The following is a 16451-nucleotide window of genomic DNA, read 5'->3' on the forward strand; positions in this document are numbered from 1 at the left end:
ATGAATGCTCCATAACGGAATCGGGGGTTCATGACCTTATGTCACCCGATAAAGTATAGTCATCTTTGAATCTCTATGCATGCCTTATGATGAGTACATGATGATTATATTACACCGCGCCTATATGGCCGGGCAGACACAGTTAAGGCGGGAAGCATATACACCATGTCTAGATGGCATGGGCAGACACTGCTAGTGGGCGGCATGAGATGGTTACTTCGAACGCGGGAGGCCTGGACGCAGGCTAATGATGATCACACCGTACCTATATGGTCGGGCAGCTTTTATATATATATATATATATATGCATACATGATATGATGATGATGCTTATAAAGTAAGTCAGCATGCATTATTTCTATTAAGACTGACAGACGGTTACAAATTGTTCTTCATTTGATATTCCCCTATTTCATTGATGTATATTTATTGCTTATGCCTTACATACTCAGTACAATATTAATACTAACTTACTTTTCTTTGGACGCTGTGTTCATGCCCACAGGTAGGCAGGGAGGTGATCCACATTCATAGGAGCTATCAGCAGACTTTGAGAGCACTCCATTGTTCCGGAGGTGCCATTGCTTATTATTTTGTGTATATACTTTTGGGCATGATGGGGTCCTGTCCCGTCCATATGTCTAGTACTCTAGTAGAGGCTCGTAGATACGTATGTGTGGGTAGTATAGTCTCACGATGTCCTTATGGTATGTGTATTATTTTGATAGCCGAAGGGCTTATGTATATAAAGGTAAATATGTTTCAACATGGAAATGATCTTCTTACGATTATGAGTATAAAAATAATGACTAAACGCAAGATGAGTACGATGAGTAATAGTATGAGTGGTGCTCGGTGGTTAGCTCCGGGTACCTGTCATGGCCCTAGTTGGGTCGTGACACGGATCTCGGCGGCAAGATAAACTATGCAGAAAGATAAACAACTCTTATCTAAATGCTTAAGTATCCACCATTGGACTAAGAGGTTGCAACCCTGGAAGTAGTAATAATGGTTGCGGCACTTTTCCAAAGCTAGGTATATATCTGAAGCATGATAGGGATGATGTCAAAATATTTGGTAAGCCCATTTGTTGTAACCCCTCAAGGATGTGGTTTTCATACCCCTGTTTGGATGAATACCTCCCATACAGCTCCCTGAAGGCTATTGTGGGCTCCTGTTTGTTGACAGCAAAAATGTCTTTGATTTCTTTTGGGGGAGGTTTGTGAGGGATGAGGATATTTTGAGCTAACTTCTTTTTGGATCCGTTTGTGCTTCCCGCGCTTTTCAAGACATCTCTAATTTCTTCTAAGGTGGAAGTCATATCTATCTCTCCAAATTTGAACACTATTTTGTCATTATCCCAATAACCAGTAATAATCTCTAGCAAACCTGGATCTCCAGTCATACTCATCAACAAAGGTAGACTATGTAACCCTTTATCTTTTTCTTTTGATCATTAGTCAAACCTTCCCACCACATTACTAAACCCGGTGGCGGAGCCACAATCATATCAATCTTCAAATTTGGAGACATCTGCAAAATAGAGTATCATTTTCTCCCAGCCCCCAGGAACAATAATTTATTTCACATAAGACACAATAATTCTTCCAAATAGCAAGTAATGGGATGCATTTCCTTCGGGTTTTTATACCGTCTGAACATAGTAAGGTGTCTATCTTGTCCGATTCAGGTAGGTCTGAGATACCTAAACCTTTATATGGTCAGTATGCGCTATACCAGTAGGATTTGGCTTCTGAGATACCCAAACCTGTATATGGTCAGTATGCGCTATACGAGTAGGATTTGGCTTCGCTCTACACTAGTTGTTCTAGAGTGGTTTTTCAAGCAAATAACACAGGTTACCCGAGCGAACAAGCTGGGGGTGGGTTCTCTAAGGATGTGGATTGACCGCATGCCCACCGACCTTAGAGACCGCCAAAGAAAGATAGAAAAAGGGTTTTTTAGTGGAAGTATGACCGCAACGCATCCCGCGTCGTCACCCTCAGAAACAAAGTGTAAAATAAATACCAGGAGTGGCGGAGTATGCATGCATGAATGACAATTATATTTTGCGAAAATTTAAACACATAAGCATTTTATATCACATAAACAATTTATAGCATACAAAATACACAAATTATTGGAACCCTTATGGTTAGAACCTTAAATTGTTCCCAGCGGAGTCGCCATCTGTAGCGGTTCTATTTTTTCCGATTCAGATTTTTACTTGCCTCATTTAAAAAGGAAAGTGTCCCGGGAAAGTATGGTTGTCAATCGTACCGGGAAAAAGGAAAAAATATACTTTTACGTGGATGGTACTCTAAATGGACATCATTTTTTAGATTCGCCACCTAACTTATAGGTAAGTTAGGAAAACCAGTTCGAAAGGGTTCATTTAAAACGGTTAAGTTTTAAAAGAAACCAATATGTACCAAAGTTGGGGTAAGGGTTCTCGTGATCCCCTAGGGAAGGTGTTAGACACCCCGGTATTAAGGATCCATAAAATACAGTTGACCTATGGGTTCTAATAGTATGCCTTGTAGATATAAATTGTTTGTGATAAAAAAAACTGCTTTTGTTTATATTTCCGGAAATTAAGATGTTCATTTATGCAAAAATACTCACTTTTCAAGGAATGAAAATGGTAGATTTTTGCCCAAAATTGGGCTTTTGGGTTTTGGACTAGAACACCTAGGTTAAAACCCGAAGGGCGTTAGCCTAAGTAGAACACTAGGTAAGCCCACCCGAGTTTAGAAAAAGGTTTTTTAGTTTACGTTTTACAAAAATCATTTTTTGGCATACGATTATTATCCACATTTTAACCATATTTTACATTTTTAAAATTTTTAGTCTTTTAGTCCAAATTAATTCAAAAAGGTCTAAGTCCATATTTTGTCAAAAATGTCCACATGCACACATTCCACAATCATTTTTTGTCTCAAGTCTATAGAATTAGTCAAGTCCATTTTTTGTCCAAAAATCATGTTTTCATTTAAAGGAAATGTCCATTTTTATTCATAAGTAGCAATTTTAGTCTCAAAAACGTTTTTGCATGCTAGTATTTATCAAAAATAAGTTTTGTATTTAAAAAATGTTTTTTTGGCGATTCTAACACGTGACAATTTTTAAAGGTTCCAATAAAGCACATTTTTCATCAATTTTGACAAATAAGTAATAAGAGATAGGGAGTTGGGCCTACCAAGCCCAACAGAAAAATGCGCATAAAAAATATGTCCGCTCCAAATATGCTCCAAATGCTTAGTCCTTCCATGGTTGAGGTTGACTTGATCTAATGGAGTTGGTGGGCCTTGATAGACCTACCAACATCGATAGACCTACCAACAAATTGGAGAGTCACAAAAGATAGGTGTACAAAACATTAGTAAATAGCCGAGGTCAATTATTTAATTTACAAAGCCAAAAAATGAATTACAATGCTTTCAATTCCACAATTATAGGTGTACAAAACATTAGTAAATAGCCGAGGTCAATTATTTAATTTACAAAGCCAAAAAATGAATTACAATGCTTTCAAGCCCATAATTATCATACTCATAAATAAAAGGACTGTTTATGCAAAAATACCCAGTAGCGGCAAATTACTAAAATTATAGCGGCCCAGGATCAACTATATTCAAAATATTAACTCTTGATTCTTTTTAAAATCTTTTGACAGCAATCTGGGTGTTAAAAAAGACATCCAAGCAAAACAAACAAGTTTTATTGATCAAAAAGTTCCTCATAATCAAATTAAGGCAAACAGTTCAAGTGAAAATAGAAGGTTCAAGCTACAAATCTTAACAAGGCTCAAAAACAGGCTACTTCGTTTTTCTGAAATTCACTCAAGGCTTCAAAACAAGACTCCATCATTCAATTTGAAAGAAAACTTTTACTAATCCAGTTTTAGAACCTAAGACTATCATATTTTAAAAAAAAACATGATTTGAACTGCTAAGTGCACTTTAAAACAATCAATATTCAATGAGATGATAAAAGAAGGTCAACTTCTCAACACTCATGATTAAAACAGACTAGGGAAAGCACATTTTGAGACTTAGAGATGTATTAACTCAACAAACAAACAACCTCTATCCTATAATCTACTCAACCAATTTCTTCATTATTAAAATAGCCAAACACGATTAAAAAAATGCATAAAATTGCCATGGACTAGTGACAGATTCACAAGAACTAATTGTATCCTATCAAAAACTAACAAGAATGACTAAACTATACTTAAATATATCAGTGTCAATAAAACCGTGTCAAAACTCCAACATAAACTATTCTTTTTCTCATTTTTATCAAACTTAGCTAACCCAAGATCACTTAAAATCATCTAAATCAAGCTTTTAATTCATTTTACAGTTTCAAATGACATCAAACTCACATAATGTCCACTTAATCATCACAACAGGACTAAGTTAGCAAATAATTATTTTTAACTAACACAAGCGTCATAATAAATATATAATCACAACTAGAATGAAATAAAGGATAGACTAAGAGGTTATCTTTTAATGGAGAAACCTAAAGATCAAAAGGAATGATTGAATCCACCAAATTTAAGCACCAACACTTCACAAATCTTTGAAAACCCCTTTGTCTTTTTAAATTTTTGGATGATATATATATATATATATATATTGCATTTATATTTTTTGTAGTTTATTTTGAGTAAGAGTGTGTATAGGCTACTAAGTTTTTGAGTATATAAATCAAACCTTTGGTTTTATTTTTTTGTGCTAATTTTCGAACTCCCTCTTTTTTTTTTCCTCTCCTCCTCCTTTTTTTTTTTTTTTTTAAATGTCAATAGCCATTCTATTTATAGGCAAGCAAATTTAGAACCCTAGGGACAAAAATAGGCCATTTGGCCGTGGCTTTTCCCCCCAAAACCCTTAATTTTCAACAGACCATATCCATAATTTCAAAAATCACATAAGACAAAAATCCAACTAACAAATTTGTACCCTAATTAGATTAGGACAAAAGAATTTCAAGAAATTCGTACTAGGATAGTACTCATGACCGTACATTTTCCCCCAAAAACCATTCATTTTCAAAAGACCTTATCCATAATTTCAAAAATCAAGTAAGATAAAAAAATCCAACTAACAAATTTGTACCCTAATTAGAATAAGAAAAAAGAATTTCAACAAATTCGTACTAGGATAGTACACATAGCAGCAACAATCATGCAAATACCAACAAAGGTACAAATGAATCAAATTGTACCATAGATAGAAAATGACCCCTCCTTTTGTATAATAAAAGCATATGTCATAAATATATATTGGTTTAAAATACTAATATATAATAATTATTTGGACCAATAAAAATCATAATTTGTAGAATTGAAATGCGAGCTTTAAAACAAGCCCAATATTAACTTAACTCCGAGCACTATTTCAAATATGTAAAAATGCGGTTAAAATGAGCCGTAATTCGCACGTCGTTTTTAATTAACAATTTCCTGAATTAGACAGAGCGGGATGAAAGTAAATAACTCGCATTTCTCGTAGTCGTCAGTTTCAGGAAGTAACAATTAAACGTTATGTTGCAATTTTCTCGAGATTTTGAAATTTTAATTTTTAAGGGGTATATCCTTACTCCGTCATTGACTCGGGAAATATTGAAAATTAAAATACGACTCTTGTGAGGTGAAAATTAGGTGTCAACACCGACCTCGTCCTATTCAGATCAGCGCTCGGAGCCAGGAAGGTCCCCACGAGCTTTGATCACGTACCTGATTTGGACTCCTTGGGGGACCTCCTTGGCAGCTGTGAAATAGCAAGATGGCCCAACCTAGAGGCATCCGCCATCACATCAAATGCAGTAACAGCCCCTTCATCAGGGAACATACTATCGAAGTCTTTCTGCTCGAAAGTACGGGCAGAAGGAGAAGAAGGAGTTGACCCGGTTTGCTTGGCCCTCTTGGACGCAGGCTCCTCTTCTGAAGACATTCCATTCTCAATGATGAAAGTATCCACTTCAAGTATGATGACCTTTAACGAAGCAGGATTTTGGAAGGTTTCGGCGATAGGGACTGAGACATTTTCAGCTGTGTCAACGGCAATGGATTTGGTCAAACCAGCAATGACATTCTCCTCAACATCGACTGGAGCAGAATCGGCCTCAGCAGTAGAAATAGTGGTGGCATCAATCCTGACTTCCGCTACCAGGATATCATTATCCGGGAAGTCTCTTAAGCTCCGAACTGTGAAGGGCCGCCATCAGTGTCACGACCCAGCTAGGGGCCGCGACGGGTACCCGGGGCTAACCACCGAGCACCGCTCGTTCTATTACTCATCATACTCATTTAATGCTCTTTTATCTAATTTATACTCAATCATATTTCATTTGGAAACATAAACACTTTTATATGCATTGGCCTTTCGGCTGTCAAAACAATATATATATATATATATATATATATATATATATATATATATATATATATATATATATATATACATAGTAGCCACTTTGTGAGACCATATAACCCACACTGCGCATCTACGAGCCTCTACTGGAGTGCTAGACATAAGGACGGGACAGGACCCCGTCGTGCCCAAAATATGCATATATACACAAGAATGATTAAGCACCTCCGTAACAATGGAGTGCTCTCAATCAGCTAGCAGCTCCTACGAGTCTGGGTCAAGCTCGCCTCCCTGTCTACCTGTGGGCATGAACACAGCGTCCAAAGAAAACGGACGTCAGTACGAACATTGTACTGAGTATGTAAGATATGAATGAATTAAGTATAGTAGAAGAATCATAAACCATAGGGGAAGGATATAACCTGCATGAGTTCTATAGATGAGTACATTTCATACATATATCGTATATTTACATAATCATGGAACATGTATCATCATAACACATATATCATCACATCATCATCATCATCGTTAACCCGCGTCCGGGTAACCATCATACGCCGCCCACTAGTGGTGTCATGTCCGGCCCTCTAGGCACAGTGTAATCATAGCAGCCCGCTTTAGCGGTGACATGTCCGGCCATTTAGGCACGATGGAATCATAGGCAGCCCGCATTAGCGGTGACATGTCCGGCCATCTAGGAACGGTGGAATCATAGCATCATATAATCATTCATAACTTAACATTTTCATACCTCGCATAAACTTACATTATTGATCATTTCATAGACATATCATGCCTTAGCATCATCATACATTTATCATTAAAGACATACTTTAGGATTTGAAGGCAACTATAGTTATGTCGGGGTGACGTAAGGTCGTGAACCCCCGATTATATTATGGAGTAATTATCAACATCATATCCCACCTTGAAGGAACTAACAATTTAAGGTGGGTGTACGCAAGGAGAAGCATCGATGAAAACATACTTAGAATTATTAGCTTCATGGACATCTTTTATTATACTCGGATTTCTCGTACTTATGTTCATCAGCATCATTATCATGCTCGTGTCATATTTCTTTTCTTAATCACGTGTGTAGGTAGCTTCGTATATTCGTGGACTCATAGTCTCCATCGTATAGGAGAATTATAGAAAATTTGAAAGATTCATGCCTTAGAAAGAAGGGATTGGTCTTACATATCTTTTTGTCTAGCTACTCTATCGCTTGAGCGTTCCTCTTTAATATTCATGTCTCTACCTTCAAAAGAATTCGCATTAACATTAGCTAAGCGATTATAAGAACGTGCTTACTAAGGCTAGAGAAAATTGGGCAGCATTTCCTTTGTCTATATGACTTCCTCCATATTCTATATCAACTCCCAAACATTCCTAACAACGTTCACAATATAGTAGACAACAATCGTCATTTATCCACATTATCCACATTTCACAATTTCCCTTCAATTTCCCCATAATCATGGTCATAATTCACTATTACATTTTTTTCACGTATAACACTCATTCCATGTTCTAAATGTCATTCATAATCTACTTACAATCACAACATCTCAAGATTCATGATTCATATTAACCCACTATTCACAATTGTCACTATTCACTCATTCATGACCCATTTCCTCTATCTTCTACAATCCATGTGTTTCAACTTTTCAAGTACCTCAAATAACATGTAAATACCATAAAACTTACCTTGGATAGTGTAGGAATAATATTTGGGTGGAAATACTTTACTTGAGCAAAACCCTAGTTTCACTTTCCATTAGATTTCTTGGCTTAGATGAACTTTGATGTCTTTCTCACACTTAATTTTGTTGATTTAATGAGCTTGATCACAACTTTCACTTGAATTCTTGTGTATGAAATGTGTGGAAGATTCTAGAGAAGTCTTGAGTTGTGGAGAATGAAAAATGGAATGAAATAAATGAACTTGGGTCTCTTATTTAAAACTTGAAATCTGTCCCGTCGTCATTATACGGTCCGTATAAATTTAAACGGTCCGTATAATCTACTGTAAAACTACCCTAGTGGCCACCCTTTTCTGTGACAAGTTGACGGCATATTATACGGGCCGTATAATTTTATACGGTCCGTATAATTGACCATGAAATCAAACCCTCAACCACTTCATTCTGTGACACTCCTACGGTCCGTTATACGAGCCGTATAACATTATACGGTCGGTATAATCGACCGTATAACCCATCTTTTCACTAATCCTTTCCTTGTCGCTTTGTTTGATCTCCGATCCTCATGAAACCTTCTTAACACTTGTTTAGCACTTCATTAATAATCTAAGGGTCGTTATAACTCTTCTCCAAAATGTCTTTAAACTCTCATTAATTCGATACTCGACATTCTTGCCCAACACACACAACATACAATCTGCTTTCCTCAACAGCTTTCTTCCCTTAACTTAAATGTCCTTGAAATCTTAATTAGGGTCGTCATACGTCATTCCTTTCTCATTAAAATATTTTACATTCATGTTCTTCGTTAGTCTATTCATTGTACGTCAACGAGAAATTTTTCCAAGGTGTAACAATCAGCTTTGGAGCTTTTCTTTCTTTTTTGACCCACCTAGGTGACTTTGGGGGCTTGGAGGACATGGCGTTCTTTTTTTTCTTCTTCGCCTCAGCAATAAGCCGTGCTAATTCTGTGGGATCAAACACCAAACTAGGCGCAGGAGGGGAATTTGTTCGTTCAGTCCTTGGGATTAATGAACCCTTCGGCAGACCTAAAAAAGATAAAGTCGAAGTTAAAAAAAAATAATGCTTAGCATGATTGTTTGCTATCCACTTCTTGTCAGATAGATCTTTCCATGTGCGCAGTTGGTGCGGGTACTTTCATATAATGTTCTCTATCCAATCGAGGATGTTTTTTATTTCATTCGAGATCCATGCAATGGCTGAAGTCTAAAAAAGAGTTAGATGCATAATTGAAAGCATGTAGAGAAATAAAGAGTTCTACGATGCTTACGTTTTATGTTCCACTGCTCGGGGAATGGCATGGATCCCGTTGGTATTATATCAGTGATTCTGATCGTGATGAAACGTTCCAACCAGCCTCGGTCTCTGTTCTCATCAGTGCTGGAAAAGATGGGGTATTCATTCCTTTATAGAGCTTTACAACCCACCACAAAAGATCCGCGGGCTGCATAGCTGGATCAAATGGTGTAAAGTAAATTCCATTTTGAGATTTTTCACCAAAAAACGGAGACAAGTTACACTGCGCCAGACGGATGGACCAATTTATGCAAGGCATAAGTTGTATGGTTTAGACATGTCGACGATGACTTGGTCGATCGAAGGGTTAAGGTTGAGTGTAAAGGGATAGGTGTATACGTTTGAGTTATCCATCCCTGAAGGTGGTGATGTTGTCATCCGGACCCGGTACAACGATCTCGGAAGGTCGGACCATCCAGCCATAATCAGTTTAGACTCGTGGGAGGTCCTTTTCCTTGATCGAGGAGGGGTAACGTTTGACATCGTAGCCCCTATCGAATTTTTTTCGGAGCAACTTCGACCGTAAATTCAGTGTCAAAATGAATATCTTGAGCCCTGGGCTTGTACAGATCGACCTGACGGCTAACCTTAGGCCTAGAAATAGCATCGGTCACCGAAGGTGGAGAAGCGGTCGGTGAAGCATTTCTGGAAGAAGATCTGGAATTAGTTGCCATTTCTTATGAAGATTTGGGTTAAGATTTGAAGACTGGGATGAACATTTGAAGATTGGGATGAAGATTTGAAGATCTGGGATAAAGATGTGAAGATTTGAAGATTGGGTGGAAGGTTCGAAGATTGGGATGAAGATTTGAAGATTGGTATAAAGTTTTGAAGATTGGAGGATGGAGATTTAAAGGAAAACAAGAACAAAATTAAAGATTCGAGAAAGATTGATGAGTAATTGATCGAGAGGTAAAAAGTGAAAAGTGAAAAATCGAACTTTGATAGGGGGAGAGTAATAATGGTGAGATGTTTCAATTCAAGAACCGTAAGAACTGTCCGATCAGGAGGTTACACGTGTCTGAAGTCAGAAAGATGTGATGTGAAGGGACGTTTGATTTCCCGCCTATTTTCAAAAGGAATCTTACAAGAGAAGATACTAAGGTTATCATTCCACTTCCTATCACTCCGATAGATACTGATGTAGGAAGTGTGGGGATTATCAGTATACGGTAAAAATCAAGGAAGAAAGTTGTAACCATCCGACGAGAAGTCGAACCAAAATAGAAACATGGGCATCGAAACATGACGTTGGTTTGAGTTGGGTGATACGGATGAAACGAAGTCCGACGAGTAGATAGTCCAGTAAGCCGGAGTGGCACCAGTTAACATGAACGCGAGAAATCAGTGATGGGTCGGATTTCTCACCGCTAATCCCGTTGTCCGTTATGCTACAGCTGTTGTGGCGCCGCCAGTAGTAGTAATTAACGTATTTTACCATATTTGAGTGAACATTATGGTTTTAACTCTTGTACTATAAATATGGGTAGACCCTCTCATTAGGAGCATCTGATTTTCTGCTCACACTTTGTAAAATCTCATTTTCAAGTCTCAAGTTCTATAACAAATTGGTCCGGTACAGAGGCAAACAATAACAGATTCAGGCTATTTCTATCCTTGTTCTTTATATATAATTGATTGACCTTCCATATTTCATTGCGTTAATGACAGATTAAACCACGTATCGTTTAAACCGCCCATAAATTCAATTGTTACCATTTTAGGGGTAAACACAGTCAAACAACAAAGGTGTGTTTAATTCACAAGCTAAAATGACAAATAAATGATAACATGTAGATTTTAACTTAAATAAATAAAAATTATAAAGAAGAACACACCCCCTCCCCCTTTCTTCTCCTTCCACTCATCTGTTTCTCTGCTTGGAGCTGATCACCGGCGACTGATGAAATTCAATCATGAAAGAACAACACTAGCCGTCGCCCTCCCTTATTCGTGTTGTTAATTTTTTTTGTTATCACCGACCGCCGATGCCACTATCATCTAGAGCTCTTTCCTCTTTTCTGGCCATTCACCTTTTCCACATCACCTCGTTTCTCCTCTAGACCTGTCCCGGCCACCGCCGCCACCCACGGTTCTCTGTCCCCTTCTTTCTCCAGCCATCAACTCCTCAACGCCACTTCGTTTTCCTTCCATGGCCTTTTAAACGATCAACCACAACCTTTAGATCTGCCACCTAAGCTTGTTCGCCCGAAAATGAAACAGCCACTAGGCGCTTGTTACGGTTCGCTTTTACGCGGGTTAGGGCATAAAAGTAATCCGAGGTTGTTGGTGCTCTAAATTGAATATTTAGTTTTTGGAGTTGCCACCTAATTTATTCAAAAGGAAAATTAGGAAAGTCGGGTTTAAAGAGTTTTTTCAGAGTTCGAGGTAAAGGTCCTGGTGATCCCCCAGAGAAGGGTTTAAGCACCCTGGTATTAAGGATCCGTAGAATACAGTTGACCTACGAGCTTCATTGTAAGGTTTATTTATTTGCTTATGTGTTAAAGTTTTCCGCAAAAAGTATAGCATTTCATGTTTGCATCATTATCTCCTTTTTAGAAAAACATCGGCAAAAAATCCCTTTATAAATAAGGGGTTTTGGTTTTTTGAAAAAAATCCATGTAAATGTTCTACCCACTTCGTTTTTGGACTAGGACATGCCGGGATCACTCCCCAGTAGAGTCACTACCATTCTAGTCCTAACGAAATGTGTTTAGTACCTACGGGTTTTAAACTTATATATATATATATATATATATATATATATATATATATATATATATATACATATATATATATATATAAGTCCATTAGTGAAACCCAATATGTCCAAACCATATTCTACATAACCAGATGCGTCCAGCCTCAAACCAGGGCCAATAGTCAAATTTAGTCCATAAATGTCACAATATTTATGAAAAATTCGCGTAAATATTCAACCCACTTCATTTTCGGACTAGGACACGCCCGGGATCACTCCTCAGTAGAGTCGCTACCATTCTAGTCCTAACGAAATGTGTTTAGTACCTACGGGTTTTATACTTATATGAATATATTGGAAGTTTTATATATATATATATATATATATATATATATATATATATATAAGTCCACTTTTTAGTGAAGTCCAATATGTCCAATCCATATTCTACATAACCAGATCCGTCCAGCCTCAAACCAGGCCCAATAGTCAAATTCAGTCCAAGACATTTGGTCCATAAATGTCACAATATTTCACCCAAGGGAGACTGACCTCCAAAATGTCATTTTCATCCATATAAAATCCCGATTTCCAGTTTCAGTCCCAAAGGTAAAATCCAGTTGTTAGCCCAAGTTCGTCAAATTCAAAGGTTCAAAAAAAATGCGTCGAGTTTTTGGTAGACTTCCAGGCCAAGGCTTAATTATGCAAATATTCTTTTTATCTCAAAGATTCTGTTACAAACACGTCATTATTTTTTCTAAAAACAAAAAATAAAAAAAAAAGAGACTTGAATCCATTTTAGTTCTCAAGTTATTCTATTCATACAAAATTTATAGACGACTCCAACATTTTAAAAGCATGAGTTCCACTTTAAAAATAATCAGCTCGCTGTCCTTGCTTCAAACTCGTGATATTTAGTAAAAAGTATTCATTTTAGACATCAATTATTTAAAACCAAAATTTGCAACGATTTGAATTTATTTTATCTTGATCACCTAAGTCAAACTAAGTGATAATCCTAGTTCTATATCCATCGGGGTTTCCATAATAATAAGGTTCACATTTTTACAAATCATACAAATTAATTAGATAAAGGTGAGGAGAAGGATTATTTTACTAATGGGCTACCCGCCTCATTAGTGCTATTTTCACCCATAGCTGGGCCTTGAATAATATTTGCTTCCCTTTCCAAACACGAACTGCACTCGATCAGAAAGTGGTATTGGCGATGCAATGGACCAGGGATGCAAGAGAGTTTCCCGCATTGAAAAAAATAAAAATTAATACCGTGTATACATACTAGGCAGGCAAGAAACATAATGAATGATGAATTGGTTAATCCAAACCATTCTCCACATAAAACTTAGTCCAACAGATTAAGCTATTTACTTATATATTAAAGGAAGACTCAAGTATACATATGTATACTTCTTTGATATATCTGAGTATATACACCTTTGAGGATCCCCGAATGGCTAAAGAAGGAAAGCTTTTACCTCTTTGTACCCAACGCCGCACAAGATCCAAAGGGTTTCATGAACCCTAAGCATGACAGACATTGGGAGAGGCTCAAGCTTGGTCCCTTTTGGCCAATTGGAACTCCCCATTAGTGTATTAACTAATACGTATATCAGTAGACATATGCATATATATACTATACTATGTTTAGGCATAAACAACATTAAGACAAGACAAACCAATCAATTGATCAAAGATCCACAACACAAGGTAGACAGAGAAGAGAATTAAGGAAATAAACAGGGAGCAAGCATACACTTTGGGCAAGTTTAGACTACTATCTGCCCATACACATAATCCTCCTAAATGTGCTTGCTCATACTGAGTCTTTGCATGAGAATGTCTATAGGCAGGATGACATAAAATGAATCTAGAAAATCGAATGGGCCAAAATGCCAGTTTGAAAATAATGCTATTAGAGAGGTTATTAAGACCACATATCTTTCCCTCCAAAGCACTCAAACTTCATGTCATTTTTAATGTTAGTTTCACATCCTAAGGATGGATTAGTATACAGGTTTCATCTTAGTCAAGGAGGATCAAATTAAAGTCACTTAATAACACTCAACACACTAAGTGAAGCATTAATCACACAATATACCAGTTAATACAAAGAAGAGCATCATAATCACTTCCCTCTTTTTTTAGCAAGGCCATAAGGCATTAGATAACAGGGATTTCGACTAAATAGTAGGATTAAGATTAAAACCAACCATATGACTGATTCCTTCAAACATTGAGCATGGAATGAGACAAATAGACATGTTGCACACAAATCAGGTTAATATAATGACATACACCTATTGATCTCCAGCCAACATACCTAGTTTCTGTCAAAAATTCTTGACCTCACTGGATCTTTTAAGCAGTTCAAAAAAAATAGTTTTTAGTACTATACCATCAACATTTAAGCCAACACTAATTTATTAGACATGTTTGATAGACTTAACTCAGGGTGGAGGATCATATTAGTAATTTTAAAAGCATTTACATGTTTAGATAGACATAGTTAGTTCATAAGCATTACAAGAACTCAGAACAGACTGTTCAGACTTAGCATCAAGTTAAAATAGGCTAACAGGTCAAATAAATAGAATAAACTCACTACAGGTTTGTCAAACTTAGGAATATTTACAGACAAGGCAGTTGTACACAGCCTATGCACCATTTAGATCAACTTTAGATATGATTGTACCTTACTTAAACATATATCTGAACATCAAAGCAATGTGCCTATATTAGTATAGATTAACCAAACTGAACATTAACAATCTATTTAATAAGAGTTAATAATTACCATGTTGAATCCCACACATAATGACTTGTGTAATTAACTTGACACATCTTCAACTAATAGACTAGGCCTCTTGTACAAAATTTAAATCATCCAACCATAACATACTAATCACCTGAGATAACAATACCATCTCACTACACATATATAAACAAATAGACTACATTCTATGAACAAGCCAACCAACAAACTATAAGAGCAACTCCAATAATTTAATGAAATAAGAAAGAATAATGTATACCAAAGCACACACAAACAAAACAAACTACATCGTATCACAACTAATTAAACCTACCAAATATAGCAAATTGCAAAGATTAACGAGAAAAGGGGAATTACCTCCTAAGAGTGCAGCCTTTGATCGAGAATTAGACTTGGAATCTCAAATTGATCCCCAAAAGCTCAAACTCACCCGACCATACCAAGAAACAAGTAAATAATTTTTTAAAATTTAAACTTCACCGAAAATTAAAGGTTTTAAGCAAAATGAAGCTAGAAACCCTATGTATTAGGCGTTAAGATGTTCAACCTTTGCTATTTCTGAGAATTAGGAGTTCTATTTATAACCCCAAAATTGATGTAAAAACCCAAATTTCAACTGATGTGGGACTTTCAAAAAATTTCAAAAATTTTCTTCTCAAAGCCAATCTAATGGCCAGCTATCACTATAAAGAGTAAAGGGAAGGTCGTATCTGACCTTTAAAAGGTCGATCCATGCGAACAATCATAAGCCAATGAAAAACCAAAGTTCAAATGGGATGCAAACAAAACTCATTAAGATATTTCAGAGTTCTTACCGTCGAATCTACAAAAATGCGAAAAAAATCGAGAGATAATAACGTGTTTGGGCAGCATTAGGTGAAAATGAGTGCGAGCATTCAATGCTTTGCTCGTTTGGGCCATGCTAGACCTGAGTAAGCCTTCCTTTTCCTGCCATTTTACCATAAACAGCCATGGATGACGAGGAGAGAGAAGATCGTGCAGAGGCGGCTAGGGTTTTGGAGAGAAAAGGGGGAAAGGGGAAGGGGAGGCTGCGTTTGGAAGATTGAAAAGTGGTAAATGGGGACTTGGTCCCCTTTTCTTATTTCACGCATTGGGCCGGCTCTGGACCTTGTTGGGTTGGACTCGGTCCTTTTAAAAATGGGCAGCCCCAAATTAATATATACATATATATATATATAGGCTGCGTTTGGAAGATTGAAAAATGGTAAATGGGGACTTGGCTGTTACACCTCGGAAAATTTTTCGTTAATGCACAGTGAATAGACTAACGAAGGGCACGAGGTATACGATATTTTAATAAGTAAGAGATAGCATTTGATGACCCTAATCGAGATTTCAAAGACATTCGAGGTAAGAGAAGAAAGTCTGCCAAGGAAGGCAAGGTATACGTCAAGTATCGGAAGAGATTTACGAGTAACAAGTTAATGATGATTTAATAGTATCTTGGAGAAGAGTTATAACGTCCCTTAGGTTGTCAATGAGGTGTTAAACAAGTATCAAGAATGTTTCACAAGGATTGGAGA

The 16451-nt window shown here is 36.9% G+C and overlaps 1 long non-coding RNA gene across 2 annotated transcripts; it reads right to left on the reverse strand.

Annotated features, from left to right (window-relative positions):
- Window positions 1–13119: 13119 nt before the first annotated feature.
- On the reverse strand, window positions 13120–15961 carry LOC132626616 (uncharacterized). Of its 2 annotated transcripts, none has more exons than XR_009577514.1 (2): window positions 15723–15961; window positions 13120–13312 (listed from the first exon to the last, which is right to left on the reverse strand). It is a non-coding gene; the product is annotated as an uncharacterized LOC132626616 (long non-coding RNA). The 2 variants fall into 2 exon arrangements; XR_009577515.1 differs by having other exon boundaries at window positions 15265–15961.
- Window positions 15962–16451: the final 490 nt, after the last annotated feature.

The sequence above is a fragment of the Lycium barbarum genome, chromosome 2 (assembly GCF_019175385.1).
Source record: "Lycium barbarum isolate Lr01 chromosome 2, ASM1917538v2, whole genome shotgun sequence".
Lineage (NCBI taxonomy): Eukaryota > Viridiplantae > Streptophyta > Magnoliopsida > Solanales > Solanaceae > Lycium > Lycium barbarum.